The 16,748-nt window shown below is 40.8% G+C and overlaps 1 long non-coding RNA gene across 2 annotated transcripts in view; it reads left to right on the forward strand.

The window, feature by feature from the left end:
* The first annotated feature begins 206 nt into the window (after positions 1-206).
* Positions 207-16,748, forward strand: part of LOC147359119 (uncharacterized) — a 79,764-nt gene continuing 63,222 nt past the window's right edge. For both annotated transcript variants that reach the window (XR_015140538.1, XR_015140539.1), the window contains exon 1: positions 207-232. This is a non-coding gene — a long non-coding RNA (uncharacterized LOC147359119). The remainder of the gene's footprint in view (positions 233-16,748) is intronic.

The raw sequence follows: 16,748 nt of genomic DNA on the forward strand, positions 1-16,748 counted from the left end.
GGATGTGGTTCATGCTGGACAGTGTGTCTTTTTGCCATCTGTTACTTAACTAAATATATCACCCTATCAATCTTTGTTTCAGTGTGCCTAATTAGACACAAAGGAGCAGTCGTCTTTCAGAGCGTACTTGGTATCTTTGGTAACCCAGTAAATGTTTACCAATTACAAAACTAAGCAATCTAAGCAGTTTAGGTCTAAGTATCTTTGACCACAGATCTTGAAGTAATCATGGGTATGTTCGTTTTCATTTATCCGATGTTTTAAAGCTGTTATATATTCCTTTCAGTGCTATTTGAAGGCTGCCAGCAATTTATTAAGTGGAATACTTTAAGCCTATAGGTAGTACAAGAAAAGTAAGTTAAATGGATTTATAGAATTGAAACCGCGGTGTCTCAGGGTCTCCGAAGGGCTCTGGTGCTATATAGTTCTTTATGTCTCAGCGCAGAAAAGAGTTGAGAGGCAAAGTGATAGACAAGTGATTTATTAGAATAGAAAACCAATGAGGTTTAGAAGTGGCAGATGAGAAATGCTGTGCCCTGAGAACTTACTGGGCTACTTTTCATAATCAAAGGAAAACTGGGGGGGAGTAGGAGAAGAGCTTCTTTGTCTTTCTTGAGTAGATGCTGTGCTTCCATCATCATCAACTCCTTGTTATTCAGGAGAGTTTTCTTATCCGTACATGATCAAGCTAGGTCCACAGTTACTGTTTTTATGTGTATAGAGAACATGTCCTGGGAATCATTAACTTACTGTGCTCACTGGGCAGTATGTGGGTCTCATGCCACCATTGTTTGGTTGTTTGGACGCCTGTCTAGTGTTTCTGCTGCATGGTTTTGTTGCTAAGCAAGCCTGCTTGGTTTTGTGGTTCAGCAAACCTGCTTTCTTGAGTAATCATTAACTTACAAGGGTTTCCCATATTTTTTCTACTTATAGTCCCCTAAGTGGGATTAACCATTTAATCACCTACTTTGTCCTTTTACTCTATCCCTGTCAGAATGGTACCCACACATTATCTAATTCTTCTTGTAATCATGTCAACATATTGAACAACATTTCAGAACAGATGGGGCATTGGCTTGGAAGGGAGTTTTGAGTATAGAGGCTCTGCAGAGTGGAAATGGTCTTGTGTTCTAATTGTCATAGTTTCCGGAGATGCCTTTTCCTACGTTTCTTGTTGTTTAGTTGCTCAGTCTCCAACTTTTACGATCTCATGGACTGTAGCCTGCCAGGCTCCTCTGTCCATGGGATTTGCTGGGCAAGATTATTAGAGTGGGTTGCCATTTCTTCCTCTAGGGGATCTTCCCAACCCAGGGAGCAAACCCATGTCTCCTGCATCTTCTGCATTGCAGGTGGATTCTTTATTGCTGAGCCACCAGGGAAGCCCTGTTCTTCACTAGGAAAGTGTAAATCTATTAAACAATCTATTGAAAAGCTCCACTCAAATCCCCCGAAGCAGTTCAAATTTAGCCTGTCCAAGACATAATTTGTTATCTTTTTCTCAAAACTTGGCTCTATCTTTTACCCAGGACCATGCCAGAAATCTAGGATTCTTCTAGGCACCCTCTTTTTGATCAGTTGCAATTCATAATTAACCACCAAGTCCTGCTTATTGTGTGTTCTAAACAGCCCTGCACTCACACTCTCTTCTATATCCCCTTTCTGCATTTGGAGCAGTGGTTTCAACTTTGGCTGCATGTTAGAATCTCCTGCAGACTTTTTAAAAATCCTGATGTCCAGGATGCATCTACCAATTAAATCAGGAGTACTGAGGATGTCAGTAGTTTTTAAAACTCTCCAGGTGATTCCAATGCAGAACCAAGACTGAAATCCAGTGCTAGGGCTTCATAATTTCTCACTGGATTACTAAAGAAGTGTAATAATTAATTTTTGGCACTCTCCCTTCTTAACCTACTCTCTTCCAATTCATTCAGTATTAATTCAGTAAATACTTTCTGGGTGCCTAGTATATCATGCAGAGGGTTTTGCTATTATAGAGAGTAGGACTATAGCAATGAAAAAGGTCTTGTATCTGTTCTCATGGAACACATATTCTGGGGGCAGATTTGGGGAAGGTAGAATAAATAACAAAAAAGACATAAAAGGAAATAAATTTACCAGCGTAATGTAGAAACCAGGGAGCTTGTTACTTCAGTTTGGGATATCAAACTAAAGTCCACTCCTCCGACATTTGAGCCGGTTTCTACAAGATAAGGAGGAAAACAAGGGGTGGGGAAGGCAGAACAGCAGATGCAAAGCTTCTAGCAAGACAAACTTGCCAAGTTCAAGGCAGCTAGAGGCTTAAGCAGGCTTCCCTGGTGACTCAGACAATATAGAATCCTCCCGCAATGCAGGAGATGTGGGTTCGATCCCTGGGTCAGGAAGATCCCCTACAGAAGGGAATGACTGGCTACCAACTCCAGTATTCTTACCTGGAGAATCCCATGGGCAGAGGAGCCTGGTGGGCTATGGACCATGGCGTCGCAGAGTCGGACACAACTAAGAGACTAACACACCCACACACAGAGGCTAAAGTGTAGTGAGAGGGAATAGGATGTAGGTTTAGAGAAGCAAGAACGAGTCAGATTATTAAGACCTTTTAAGGTCATGATAAGAATTCTAAATAGTTGGGGCAGTGTATGATGAAAAACAATAGATTAAGTGGAGTGACCCCCAATTTACCTTTGGAAAAGATCACTGTCCTTGTTTTTGTGGATTAGATTATAACAGAGCTAGAGTGGAAACAGGGAGAGCTCTTAGGAAGCTACTACTAGAATTCAGGAAAGAAGTCATAGTTCTTTGGACCAAGGTGGAGACAAAAAAGGATGGTTTTGGTATTTGTTTTAGAGGAAGAATTGGTAAGACTTGCTTGGAATGGAGTAAAAGTAGGGAATGAGAGAGAGCAGTGAGATAACAATAATAACTACTCTATATTGAATACATATTACATGACAGGCACTGTTTTAAGTGTTTTATAAGTATTAGGCCATTTAATTACAAGAGTCCCAAAAGGTAGGTGCTATTAATATACCATTAACAAATGAGGATTTAAGTCATTAGCCCAAAGTTACATAGCTGATAAATGGCAGAGCTGAAATTTGGACCGTGCAGGCTGTCCAGCTCCAGAGCTCCTAACCTTCCCCCACCTCTACGCCAGCCCCCTCCATTGGTGACACAAAGTGAAAATTTCTTTAGCCACACAAAGCTGCTCGCACAAAACCTTTTTCCTTTCTCCCTCGGCTCCTTCTCTGTCTCTCTGACACTTGAGCGTCTACTTTTCTCTGCACTTGCTATCTATTCTGCCTAGAACACCCCCTCCCTTCTCTCCATCTGGCACAATATATCAACCATCACTGGTCCTTACAGGCTAAGCTGAGCACATCTTCTCTGGCTCCACAGCAACCCTTACATCTATAACTTTCTGTGTAAAGCACTCATTATTATTTGTAGGTCTTTTCCACTAAACTCTGAAGTCAGGTCTTTTCCACTGAACTCTGAAGTCAGAAAGTAGCTTATTTCCTGACACATAAGGAAGAGAGGAAGGAAGCAATCAAGGATGCCTAGCCATGCACACATGGCATGCCTTCCCTGGGCAGTGGGAGATACAAACACGGTTAAAGCATTGTCCCTGCTTTCGGGAAGCTTGTAAACTTGGCAAGGAAACAGACACATAGAAAATCGCTCTTAATACAAGGACCCAAAGAGTGATAAAAGCATGTAGGAGCACTGGACAGGACATTGGAGGGAAGAAGCTCAGCTTTAGCATCGTTTTACTGGGAAAAAAATGCAACCAGGAAGGGGATCCTGGGCGCTTTGTTCTCCATCATCATTTAATATGGCTTGGGGAGGCAGTCTTGGGACCTCACCCAGGAAAACTTGGAGATTCTTAGTTGACACAGTTGATTCACTGGAATATGCCTCTTCCTGCCTCCTCACTCTCACCTGTCCTTTTGTGAATACATATATTGATTCCCAAATTGGTTCAGTTTCTTCCTGGTAGGGTCACAGAAATGTCTTCTTAGACAGTTCCCTTCTTTTATTCATCAATGAGGTTTTAGAGCCTTGGTTCTAGCTGCTTACCGAACGTCTATGACCCACCATGTGGGGCCCAGTGTGTAAGGCTGTTAAGAGAGTGCCAGGAACATAGACCACACTGTGCACACTGCCCTGTAGATGTGCTTCACAGTGGCCCTGCTAACGTACCCACCATCAAACGGTGAAAATAGTACCTACCCCACTGTGTTGTTCTCTAAGAGTCCCTTGGACTGCAAGGAGATCCAGCCAGTCCATCCTAAAGGAAATCAGTCCTGAATATTCATTGGAAGGACTCATGCTGAAGCTGAAACTCTAATACTTTGGCCACCTGATGTGAAGAACTGACTCCTTGGAAAGCACCCTGATGCTGGGAAAGATTGAAGGCGGGAGGAGAAGGGGACAACAGAGGATGAGATGGTTGGATGGCGTCACCAACTTGATGGATATGAGTTTGAGAAAACTCCGGGAGTTGGTGATGGACAGGGAGGCCTGGCATGCTGCAGTCCATGGGATCACAAAGAGTCAGACATGACTGAGTGACTGAACCGAACCGAACTGAACTGAACCCCACTGTGTTGTTCTCAGGATTAAATGAGTAAATGCAGATACAGTACTTGGGCTTGGCACACAGTAAATCATCAGTAAGTGTTAGCTACTATTACCAGGTAAGGGGAAACTCACTAGAGTGGGAGATATTCCAGTTACGATTTTAAAACTGAGGTCATCTGTGTCCCAGGTTGGGTGGTTCTCTTAATTGTTAGGACCATATAGAGAATCCAGAAAGAGAGGGCCTTTTCTCTTCCAAGCTGAGAACCTAGGCCTCTCACTGGGAAAGTCCTTCAGGTGGCTGAAGGCTGAGTGGTTGTGATCCACCTGTCCCACTGCTCTGCCTCTTACGCCTGACCTTGCACAGGGGAACTGGCACTGTATTGTCCCCAGATCCCACCCAAGATACCCTTCCTTGTGGGAAGGCTAGACTCCCCAAAAGACTGTTCAATGTTTTTGTGGTGGTATTTCTCAAAGTCTCTGATGGTCAGAACCATCATTGCTAGAATCATCTGGGATGCTTACTAAGCTAGATTCCTGGGGGGTCCTGGAATCTACTTCTTAACAAGCTCCCCAGATAGTTCATATCACATGTTTGAGAACTATAGCTTACATGCTTCAGCCATCATGACAACATTCCAACTTCAAGCAGTTTTCTTCTGGTAGATCTCTTGTTGGGCCCTTCAGAAAGGACTGTATCTCTTTCCTTTTCGTGGTATCTATTCAGTTACCTGAAACCTGATTCATTCTCCCTCCTACGCGTTATCCAAATATGCCATTTCCTTTAACCTTTACTTGTTGGAGACTGAATTCTCAGGTCACCATCATCCATTGCTTACTTCAGTCTTTCTTGATTATCTTCCCTGTTTGGCTGACTCTTAAGCAAGCTGACTGCTTGCTGGTGACCTGGACCATAATCCCTGAGTCCTCTATGACTCAAGCTGATTAGACTCCATGTTGGACAGAATTAGTTTGGCTGACTAGGTCCATAGTGGTGGGCTGCAGTGGGAGCAGGATGTCAGTGGATGATAGACGAGGACTTAGTGTAACTGTATATCCCAGTTGGCTCAGGACACTCCTGGCTGCTACCTGTGTGTGAGCTTCATTAATAGTACCACCTTTCACTCTTGAAGGGTTCTGGGTTAGGCAATGAATTATACGATCATCTTGGTGATAAGCCTCATGTCAAGACCATCGCTTGCATTGCTATAGCCCCTGAATTGTGCCTAGACTACCAGCTTCCTACCTTCCCATCCTCCAGTCCCGTGCCATAGTTCCTTTTCTTCCCTCCAATTACTTAATGAACTTACTTTGGTATCATGCTTTGGGCCTATATTAAGGGATTTATAAGAAAGCACCATGAAATTTGTTGCTATATTTACACTTACTGACAATCTCTGGAAAATGTTTTTCTTCAGTTTTAGCACCTGGAATAGTCATGTTTCCCTTGTTTATTATACCCATTTGTTATGTCTTCTGGATATCCAGTTGTGGGAACTGAAAGTATTTTGCTTGGCTGTGAGGAAGCTTGGAGCCATGTATGTGGCATCCTTCCAGTCTGTGTTTGAACAGGATACACTTTACATACTTAACTCACTTCTGATTTAAATCCTCTGTTTCCACTTCTTCACTGAATTTGGATCTAATTTTTCTGGTGTTATGTGTACCTGTAACCCAGCTTTTATCCTTTTTGAAACAAGGCAGGTATAAAAAGAAAAAATGTGTATGAACATATGCCCACAAACTGGTACTGATTGCTAGTTATATAACTGGAAGGAATTATTTGCAAATGTACACAAAGAATGTTTTTCTCACTTACAAAATATAATGTTAACAAGTGAATGGCACTTTAAGTAATGTTGAGTATAGCATTCTTCAACTACATTATTATCTAGAAAGTGAAAAGATACCAAACAAAAGCAAACAAGAGACTAGATTAGTTTTCAAGCTGAAATATTTTTAGCTATGACCCAGAACCTTATACCAAATAATGTAATGAAGAATGCTCACTGAGAAAACCATGTGGCCTAATTAGACAGCGATCAGGAGTGTTTTCCTTCACAGTGAAACCCTGCGCTCTGAGAGATGAAGAAAGGGAGAGGAGGAGGGGAGCTCAGGAAATCAGATTTGGGGATGTACAGTCCAGGTAATAATGACGACCGTAAGGAGGAGTCTGTGATCAGAAGCATGTAGCTTATAACAGTCCCCAGACAACTGTTCTTTTTATTGGCCTTGATAATATTGCAGGGGTCTTGGGGGCTGGATCTTTGTGGTTTGCAGCTAATATAAAACCACATAAAGAAATTCACCTTAATGAAATGACTGAAGAATATGTTTTATAACTAGTTTAGTTTAGAGGTTGCGCTGAATTGATATGACTCAAAGCTAGCTGTTCTATGGATGGTATACTGAGTCACTTTTGAATAAACTGGGCATCTAGTTAAATCTGCTTCTGAAAAATGTGTTATAGAGGTAATGTTCTATATGGTGATCCCTGCCTTTTTCCAGCATGAATATACCTATTTATGTTTTTTTTAAGATGAAATTTTTGAATTTTTAAAAATTGGAGTATAATTGCTTTACAGGGTTGTGTTAGTTTCTGCTGTACAACAACAGCTATATGTATACATATATCCCCTCCATCTTGAGTGTTCCTCCTGCCCCTAACCTACCCATCTAGGTAATGACAGAGCACTGAGCTGAGCTCCCTGTGTCATACAGCAGCATCACACTAGCTATCTATCTGCTGGAATTATTTTTAAAATACAAAGAATTTTCAGAAAATAAGGTAACAAACTCAAGTAGCTCCTGATAGAACAAATGTTACCATTTCCTCACATTTGTATCATTTTCTAAAGCAAAAGGAATGAGACACTATAGAGTTGAACTCTACTTTGTACCAACCCCTCACCCAAGGTAACTGTTATCCTGAAAGTTCTACTTTTCTGGTTCACATTCTTTATCCTTTTACTACAAAAATGCTTACTTCCAAATAACATATTTTGTTTTTTTCTTCCAAATGTAAGTTTTACTAAACAGATTTTTAACATAAATGGTATGTAAATTCATATCATTCTATAGCCTTTCTTTTCCTAAACAACATTGTTTTTAAGATCTATCCATGTTAATACATGAAAATCTGGTTTATTCATTTTAACTGCTATATAAATGAGCATTCTCATACATATCTCTTTTTGCATGTGTGCAAGAGTTTCTCTGGGGTATATTAAGTATAAGCAGAATTACTGAAGATGCTTTTTTAAAAGTTTGAAAGTACTGTAACTCATCTTGTGGCCCCCGCCTCCATTTTGATTATATTTGTAGGTATTAATGGGTGAAAAAATACACATGTGCACTTGGATTCTCAGAGTCCTTCCAGCAAAAGGTGTAAAATTACTAGTACAGGCAGATAAATGCTCATGATCAAGGTTCCATTATATCTGTTTCTTCATTTCATAAACAGGGCAATGAATATCTCCTTAGAGTTTCTGGGAGCATTAAATGAAATAAAGCACTGTGCCTGGCACTTACTAATAGCTCAGTAAATATTCAGTTCAGTTCAGTCACTCAGTCATGTCCGACTCTTTGCTATCCCATGGACTGCAGCACACCAGGCCTCCCTGTCCATCACCAACTCCCGGAGCTTACTCAAACTCATGTCCATAGAGTCGGTGATGCCATCCAACCATCCCATCGTCTGTCGTCCCCTTTTTCTCCCACCTTCAATCTTTCCCAGCATCAGGGTTTTTTCCAGTGAGTCAGTTCTTCGCATCAGGTGGCCAAAGTATTGGAGTTTCAGCTTCAGCATGAGTCCTTCCAATGAATATTCAGGACTGATTTCCTTAAGGATGGACTGGTTAGATTTCCTTGTAGTCCAAGGGTCTTCTTCAACACTACAGTTCAAAAGCATCAATTCTTTGGCACTCAACTTTCTTTATAGTCTTATTTATAGTCTTTATAGTATTATTAATTATTTTAAGATGAGTGGATATTGGATTCAGTGGCTTTTATTTGAAGATAGTCTTTGTCACAGTCAAGTAGATTTGTAAGGAAGAAAGAAAATTTTATTACACCCTGTAACACCATTTGGGGAAGTTTTAAGTTTTTCTTTTCCTTTCAAATTGGGCTTAGTATTTTTGGCAGAAAGTAAGAAGATACCAAACATTTACGCAGGGAGAAAGCACTGGGGAGAGGAAACCAAGGCTGAACTCAGCCTCGCTGGGAGTAGACAGCTGTTTTGCAGGTGCCTTCTCTCACCCTTTTCTGCCGTCCATGCTGCTCAATGGAATTGTCACCGCAGCTCCACGTATGCTCGCCAGGAAACTCGTCAGCAATTACCAAAAACAATTCTGTTTCTGGTATGGTCCAATTTTAAAAATCCCATCCACGTTTGCCAGGGGAATCCCATCAGAAATATGTTAGCAGAGGACATATTTAAACAGTTATTTCCTAGCAAATGTGGCTAGACTCCAAAATGGCTAATTGAAAATCTATGGGATGTAAAAAGATGGAAAAGAGATGACATGTCATACCTTGAATGCATCAGCTGATATTTAGGGCTAAAGGGGAGAATTAAACTTTGTTAACTTGCTGAAATTCATACTTGGGAGTTTGCAAAAAAATAAAATAATAATGACAAGTTTGGAGCTAAAGAGACTGTGCCAAGCCGGCATTCCTGTCAATGATCAAAGAGAATAAGATTTTAAACTAGTTGGATAACTAAGCAAGGGAGAAAAATATCTGTAGTCTCAGGGCCAGAGATCTGTATTCAATTTCAAACTGTTTCTAAGGGGTTTTATATCCTGTGATAAAAGCAAAAATTTTAAACAATATATCTCGAGGACGTGAAGGGAAAACAATTGCTACAGTGCTGTGATTTTGAGATGGCTTTGTTCAAATAAAAATTGCCACACACTAAAGTTGTATTATAATTTGCTTTTTACCAAGAACATGAGGGAGCCCAATACAGATTTTGTACAATGTTGGTTCCACACTTCACACAAGCTCTTTTAAATGATCTTCTCTGTGATTCAGCGTTGACTAGAAGAGAAATAATTTCATAGCAAGCACTTTGGAATTTAGAAAGAATACTTGAGACATACTATTTTTGGAAGTATAAATTTGCAGTACCATCAAATTTAAGGACTTGTATGACTAAAGTAGATGATCAATTGCAAAGAGGTATTTATTTTGTCTCCATCTTAATATTTACTGATTTATAGACCCAACAGAAAAACAAGTGTAGAGTTTTTGTTTTCCTTTTAAATGAACAATGGATTCCCTTGAAACATTACATTTTTAAGATTTAGGAAATCTGGAGGAGAATGGAAGTTCCTTTCATTCTCTTCTCCCACCTCACTCCTATCTAACAATGAGTCATTGTTTCTTTTAATTAGGCTTCTAATGTACCTTTGCATTGATATTCCATAAGTGAAGAATTTCCAACCTGAGATTCCTAAGTATATGAGTATATATATTTGCAAAACCAAAAAGAGAGAGACATGAACAAAATTGAAAACAAACAAAATTAAAAGAAACATAATATTTCAAGGAAGAGACGATAAAATTAATTCCAAAGATTCATCTTTTAAATAGAAAGTCCTAGAAAGGAAAATATGTTTGATACTGAAGGCAGAGAAATTAAACAACTGATGGGTTTGAGCAAAGGGTTTGATTCTGGGGCCTTCCAAAGAGGCAAATACACAGTAATTTTGGATTTTTACTTTCTATATGGTACCTGCCAATTTGTCCCTCTGATCAGTCTTTGATCCTGGTGAAATGGTATCATTTCTAGGCCTTTTCCTTTAGTAAGTGGGCTCTGAACAAGATGCCTATACCTAGAAATTTTGTTCTGGTACTCTGCCCTCAGTAGCTTCACACATCCAGCCTGTCCCTTGGGTCTTCAACTTCAGTATTTACTTGCTCTTGGTCCCATCCTACCACACAGAAGATAGAACAGAACTCAGTGAACTGACAGATTTTCCAATTACAGCTGTCAACCACAATATTGCAGAAAATATCTCAGAAGGTTTATGATGGAATGTTTATATGTGGAACCATTCACCTCAGAGTGGGACTTGAACCCACGTGCCAGACTCAAATCCAGTCAAAACCCACAGCCTTCTAACTGAGATCACACACCTCATTTCAGGACTTAATGAAGCTCAGGTTCTTGATGTCTTGTCGCAGAAAGAATTCAGTGAGAGACAAAGTGACAGGTAAGAAGTGGATTTATTTAGAGAGAAACACACTCCACCGACAGGATGTAGACCATCTCAGAAGATGCGAGTGGCCTCGAAATGTGGTGTAGTTAGCTTTTATGGGCTGGGTAACTTCATAGGCTGATGACGGAGAGAATTATTTCAACTATTTTGGGGAAGGGGTGGAGATGTCCAGGAATTGGGCCACCGCCCACTTTTTTGTCTTGATGGTTAGCCCTGGAACTGTCATGGTGCCTGTGGGTGTGTCGTTTAGCTTGCTGATGTGTTACCGAGGCTCAAGGTCTGGTAGAAGTCTGCCATCTTGGACTCATTTGATCCTAAATCAGTTTATGTCATGTCCTCCAGCTATGTCATTCTTTCAAAGGTGTCCTGCCCCCTTCCCTACTGTTTGTATTATTTGTATTATTAAATACAATATTCTATAAAATATTGTTTAATATTTGTATTATTAAACACACATCCAAATTTTATATACATTGATAGACACATGAAATATGAATAGCTCATAATTTTAATAGACATAACAGATGCCAATGATGTCCTCCTTTCTCTCCTCCCTTTTTTATTCATTTACTTTAACAAACTGGGCTACAAGAATTTGGGCTATATGACACAATTCTTGTCTGAATATTCACAGGATTTAAAGTAAAAATTTGAGTTGGACCCTTAGCCTGTTACAAAGCTATATGTTATGAAGAGTCTCTTTGCCTAAAGAATGCAGAAGTATTTGTAATCTCATGACCTTGGCAATCTATTGCTGCTTTCGGTCTCTCTGTTGGCCTTTGACCCCATTTCCAGCCTGGCCTTCAGAGCCTTCACACACACACTGGGTCCTCTTATCCTCTCTCCATTTCACTCTCTTGGTCACACCAGTTACTGTCTGCTTTTCTGTTCTTGCTTCTGAACTTCAGAGAAATGCAGATTCGATTCAAATGCATACCACCCAACCTCAGATTAGCAACCCCTTTATTCATTTTTGGTTGATTCCTAACATAACTTTTTCCAGCATGCCCCACTCTTCTAACTGCCTAATGCCCACACTCTTTTATTCATTTCATTCAACGAAAGCTAACTGAGACTCAGTAATGTGCCACTCACTGTGCTAAGCGGCAGGCAATACAGGAGGGAGCAGAGCAGATTTTAGTCTAGGGAGGGGAAAAGGTAGCTTCCCGCCCTCCTTGCTCTACTGCAAACATCCAGGCCTTGAGTGAACCATTAACCCTCTCACCTTCCCTTTCTCTGTGCTCTCTCTCTCTGCCTCTTAGTCAAGTCTTTTTTACCTTCCCTCCTCTCTCAGGAAAAGAGCCAGTCTACATCCTTTCCCATGAATTCTTGATTTTATTCCCTTCTTCCCTCATCCAAGACCTTGCTCTCTGTCATTCTCAATTGTTTTTACTCTGAAATAAACGATATTTCTCTTAAATCCTTTAAACAGTCTGTATTAAACAAAAATGCTGACTACTTTTGCTAATATCTTCAAACTCAGGGTTGGCAGAGTTTCTCTGAATGCTATCTCGTGTTTTACTTTTTTCTTTTGAAACTTGTGTTCTGTCCCAAGATAATCAGCATAGGAGCCAGGGGACTGACATTCTTGGATCTGGTCGAAAGTTTCTGGTGAATAGTTCCTCAGCAGATATGTCAGCGCTTCTTCTTGTTAAATGGTTCTGTTTGGATTCTCTTCCAGGTACTTTCTATTTCATCCTGAAAAAGTCCCACACATCAAAGCTTGGTTTTTCAGTTTTTAATCTTAGACTGGCTAGCAAATCTAAAGAAAAAATATTCTAATTTTGTGATCTACTAATTTTGGATTGGTAAGGAAGATTGTTTCAGTATCTAGGAATTAGAAATTTTCCTGTTAGCTTTAGTAATTACTTCTTATACACTATTTACTGCACTGATTCATGAAAACCTCTCTCCTATAGATGATGTCATCCATTAGTACTTTATTGTGGTCATAACCTGGAAAATCCTGAGTGTATGGTCCCTCAATTCCAGGGCCTTCTTTTTCAGAAAGGTGTTAAAAACTTCCCCTTAGGAAAACATCTGGTTCCCCTTTTAAAAATAAGACGAAAAAGGCATCACACAAAACAAGTTTAGAAAGGTGATGAGAGCATCACTGATGGTTTTGCTTTACCATTGCTCTTCAAGCCAGCATTTCTTCTTCAGGGACACAGAATATGTGAGCCAGAAGCACAAATATATCTTCTCTTTATTGCTGTTGATACAATCTGACAATGAGCTATTATAGAGACCTGTGGGAAAACGGAAATAAATCCCAGCAAACAGGTAGGCCCTTCAAATGTCTGCAGTGTGGGTCCTACACTGTAGTGAGAGTTTGAGACTTCAGACCTTCTTCTTTAAGGGTGACTGCGTTGGGTCTTGAATGCATGCATTACAAGAGACAGGATGAAAGGGCAGCTGGTATCTAGTCCTGACACAAGGTACCCGCCTTCTCTTCTTTGGGTCAGAGAAGAAACTCCATTTTGTGACCACACCCTCAGTGTCACATTTTTTTTTAGTTATCATACTTGGCACTTTCCCAGAGGCTAAAGTACTTAACATTTCCTGCTGCAGAAGCAGGCTCAAGCTGTTAGAAGGGCAGAATTGGGGCTAAGAGAGCGGTGAAGTGTGAAAGGCGCTCAGTAGTGTCTGACTCCTTGCAATCCCATGAACGATATATGGATACAGTCCATGGAATTCTCCAGGCAAGAATACTGGAGTGGGTAGCCTTTCCCTTCTCCAGGGGACCTTCCCGACCCAGGAATTGAACCCAGGTCTCTCACATTGCAAGTGGATTCTTTACCAGCTGAGTGAGAAAGCGGTGGAGGTGAATTAAAGCAGATGAGCTAGCCTCCATCCGGGAGAGGTCAGCGGTCAAAATCTTCATGTCTTAGGGACAAGGTGAATGTTAGATCACTTTGGAGTGTCTGTATGCAAAGGGTCTATACCGGGGCACCTGGGGTGATGTATAGGAGAAAGTTTCTAGATATTAGCATCTTAAGACAATAAGTCGCGTGCAAATATTAGATCAAGGAGGCCTTTCCAAATTCTGGAGCAGATGTATTTCTCCTTGAAAAGAGTCTTTTATGAACCAGATAAGGGATTCAAAAGGGAATCAGGAGGGCTTTAGTTCCAGTAAGGATTGGGGTGAGGCCAGGGGGCATCTAGGAATCAGGAATCAAAGGCTCCTTAGACAGTTTGGCTCTGGGGTAATGGTTAGTTAGGGCTCTGAGAATTCTGCTTTAAAGCACAGGCCAGATGTGAATAATTATAAATCCTTCTGGAGCTGACCTAGATGCTACTGTTTCATTGGCCATGTGGGACAGAGGGTCAGCTTACTGGGATCAGTGTCTGCTCATCTAGAACAGCTGGCACAAAGCTGGCGGTGACTGATCTGAAACACAGGTCAAAGCTCATCATCTGATGCACACACACACACAAGCTATGAGTTAGAAAGACTGCCCACTTATTAATGATGTAACATATGACCAAAGCATCAGCAAAGAATAAAAGCCAGATTATTTAGGAATCAAGTATGAGAGCTGACCCATGAGTAAGCCAAAAGACCAGTTGGGTGAACCGAACGCCAGAGGGTTCTTCTATTGCAGCAAGATCTATAGGCCTCATAACATCTGGTTATAAAGTATCGCATTTTGGCAGGGAAATAACAGGATGGAGTTTAAAGAAACAACAAGAGATTGAAAAGAAAAAATTAGGAAGCTCCATTCTTCTGGCTAAAAAAAAAAAAAAAAATACTGCTTGCATAGTTATAAAAGGCCTGACTTGGCAACCATTCATGAGAAAAAAGACCTGGGGATTTCATTTGTAACAAGCTCAAAATGGGTGAGTTTGAACAGTGTTGCGAAAAAAAAGCCAATGAAATCTTAGGTTGTATTAACAAAGTATAGTGTCCAGATAAAGAGAGGCAATAAAGATAAAGAGAGACACATATAAATCATCATGAATCCAGTGAAAGACAATTAGGCTGTAGAAAAAGCTGGAAACCATGTTGCCTGATATGTGGTCAAAAGAACTAGTTGTGCTTGGCTGAAAGAGAAAAGACTGGGGTAGGAATGTGTCTCCCAATGATTAAAGGACTGTCCAGTGAAAAGAGTAGCCTTGAGGTTCATTAATCAGAGGGCAAACTGAAAACTAAATTTTAGCTCAAAGAAAAGCAGACACTTTAAAGAATCAAATTTGATGAAAACAAAATTGAATCCTTTCCACAATCATGAACCATCCATTATGAGTATGTTCAAGTAGAGTTCAAATGGTCTTGTAAGGAAGGGATCCTAATTTATGTGTAGAAGCTCCCAGAAGAGAAGTAAGGGAGCTGCCTTGGGCAGCCTCCATGATCCTTCCCAGCCCTTGGAATCCATAATTAGTTATCTACCATGAATACTTCCATCTGAACACTATCCCTTCCCATTTCTTCCAGAGTTTTCTCCCATAATTTCCCCCACCACATCTAGGATCTTGACTTTTCCCTCTCTCCAAAGATTTTTTCCAATTTTTATTTCTAAAGAATGGAACAATATTCATTTGATTTTTTGTTTTTGCCTAGAGTGGAATGGCCACCTGATGTGAAGAACTGACTCCTTGGAAAAGATCCTGATGCTGGGAAAAATTAAAGGCAGGAGGAGAAGGGGACAACAGAGGATGAGTTGGTTGGATGGCATCACCCATGCGATGGACGTGAGTTTGAGCAAGCTCCAGGAGTTGGTGAAGGACAGGGAAGCCTGGAATGCTGCAATCCATGGGATCATAGAATCGGACATGACTGAGCAACTGAACTGAACTGAAGAATGGAGTGCTATTATTGATTTTACTTATTTAACATCTTTGTATTTGGAAACAGCATCCTGATTTCTTTGGAGGAGTTACCCCTCCCTCACTCTTAGTTCATAACATTAGAGCGGTGTTAACCCTTTAGTTCAGTTCAGTCACTCAGGCATGTCCAACTCTTTGCAACCCCACGGACTGCAGCACGCCAGGCTTCCCTGTCCGTCACCAACTCCCGGAGCTTACTCAAACTCGTGTCCATCGAGTTGGTGATGCCATCCAACCACCTCATCCTCTGTCGTCCCCTTCTTCTCCTGCCTTCAATCTTTCCCAGCATCAGGGTCTTCTCCAATGAGTCAGTTCTTTGCGTCAGGTGGCCAAAGTATTGGAGCTTCAGCTTCAGCATCAGTCCTTCCAATGAACATTCAGGACTGATTTCCTTTAGGACTGACTGGTTTGATCTCCTTAGGGGTGATCATATGACACTTGCCTGGTCTACTAGTATTTTGAACAGGATTATTTCAGGGATGGGTGAGTGATTCAAGCTGTCCAATAAATATCATTTTTAAGATTTTTAGTAGAATTCTTAGGAACTACTAGGACCACTTACTTGTTAATTATAAAATTGGAGCTGTCAGAAGCCAGCATGTGTCAAGAGTCTACAAGAGAATGAAGCCAGCACAGAAATGTAGGGGTGGGGTTGGGGGGGGGGGGAAGTAGAGAACGAGAAAGAATATCCTGATGATATTGTCAAATCTCTGGACTTTCCAGTTACACAAGCCAATAAATTCCTGCTTTGGTTTAGATCTCTGTTTCTTGAAGCCAAAGTAGTCTGAACAACATGTCTGGGCTTTCAGTTTCTTTCTGACTTCTCTCATTCATTCTTTTCCCTCCACTGCGCAGTGTCTAGGACCCATGGCAATCTGGCCCCACCCACCCCTCCAGCTTCCTCTCCGTAGCTTTGACCCTGCTATAGACAAGAGCACTGGTATGGAAGGGGCGGGCTGGCTTTGGGCCACTCCTTCTGAAGTCTGATTCCCTTGCAACATTTTTGCAAGTTACCTTCTTTACACTCATAAATGCTTTTGTCTCTGAGTCTTTTTTTACATGGATCTCTCTGATTCTGTCTATGGCTGCTTCAGTTTTCTATTCTTTAGAATCTTTTAG

Source organism: Bos grunniens, chromosome 14, assembly GCF_055505025.1.
Source record: "Bos grunniens cultivar Pamir isolate PY7600 chromosome 14, Bosgru_T2T1.0, whole genome shotgun sequence".
Taxonomy (NCBI): Eukaryota; Metazoa; Chordata; class Mammalia; order Artiodactyla; family Bovidae; genus Bos; species Bos grunniens.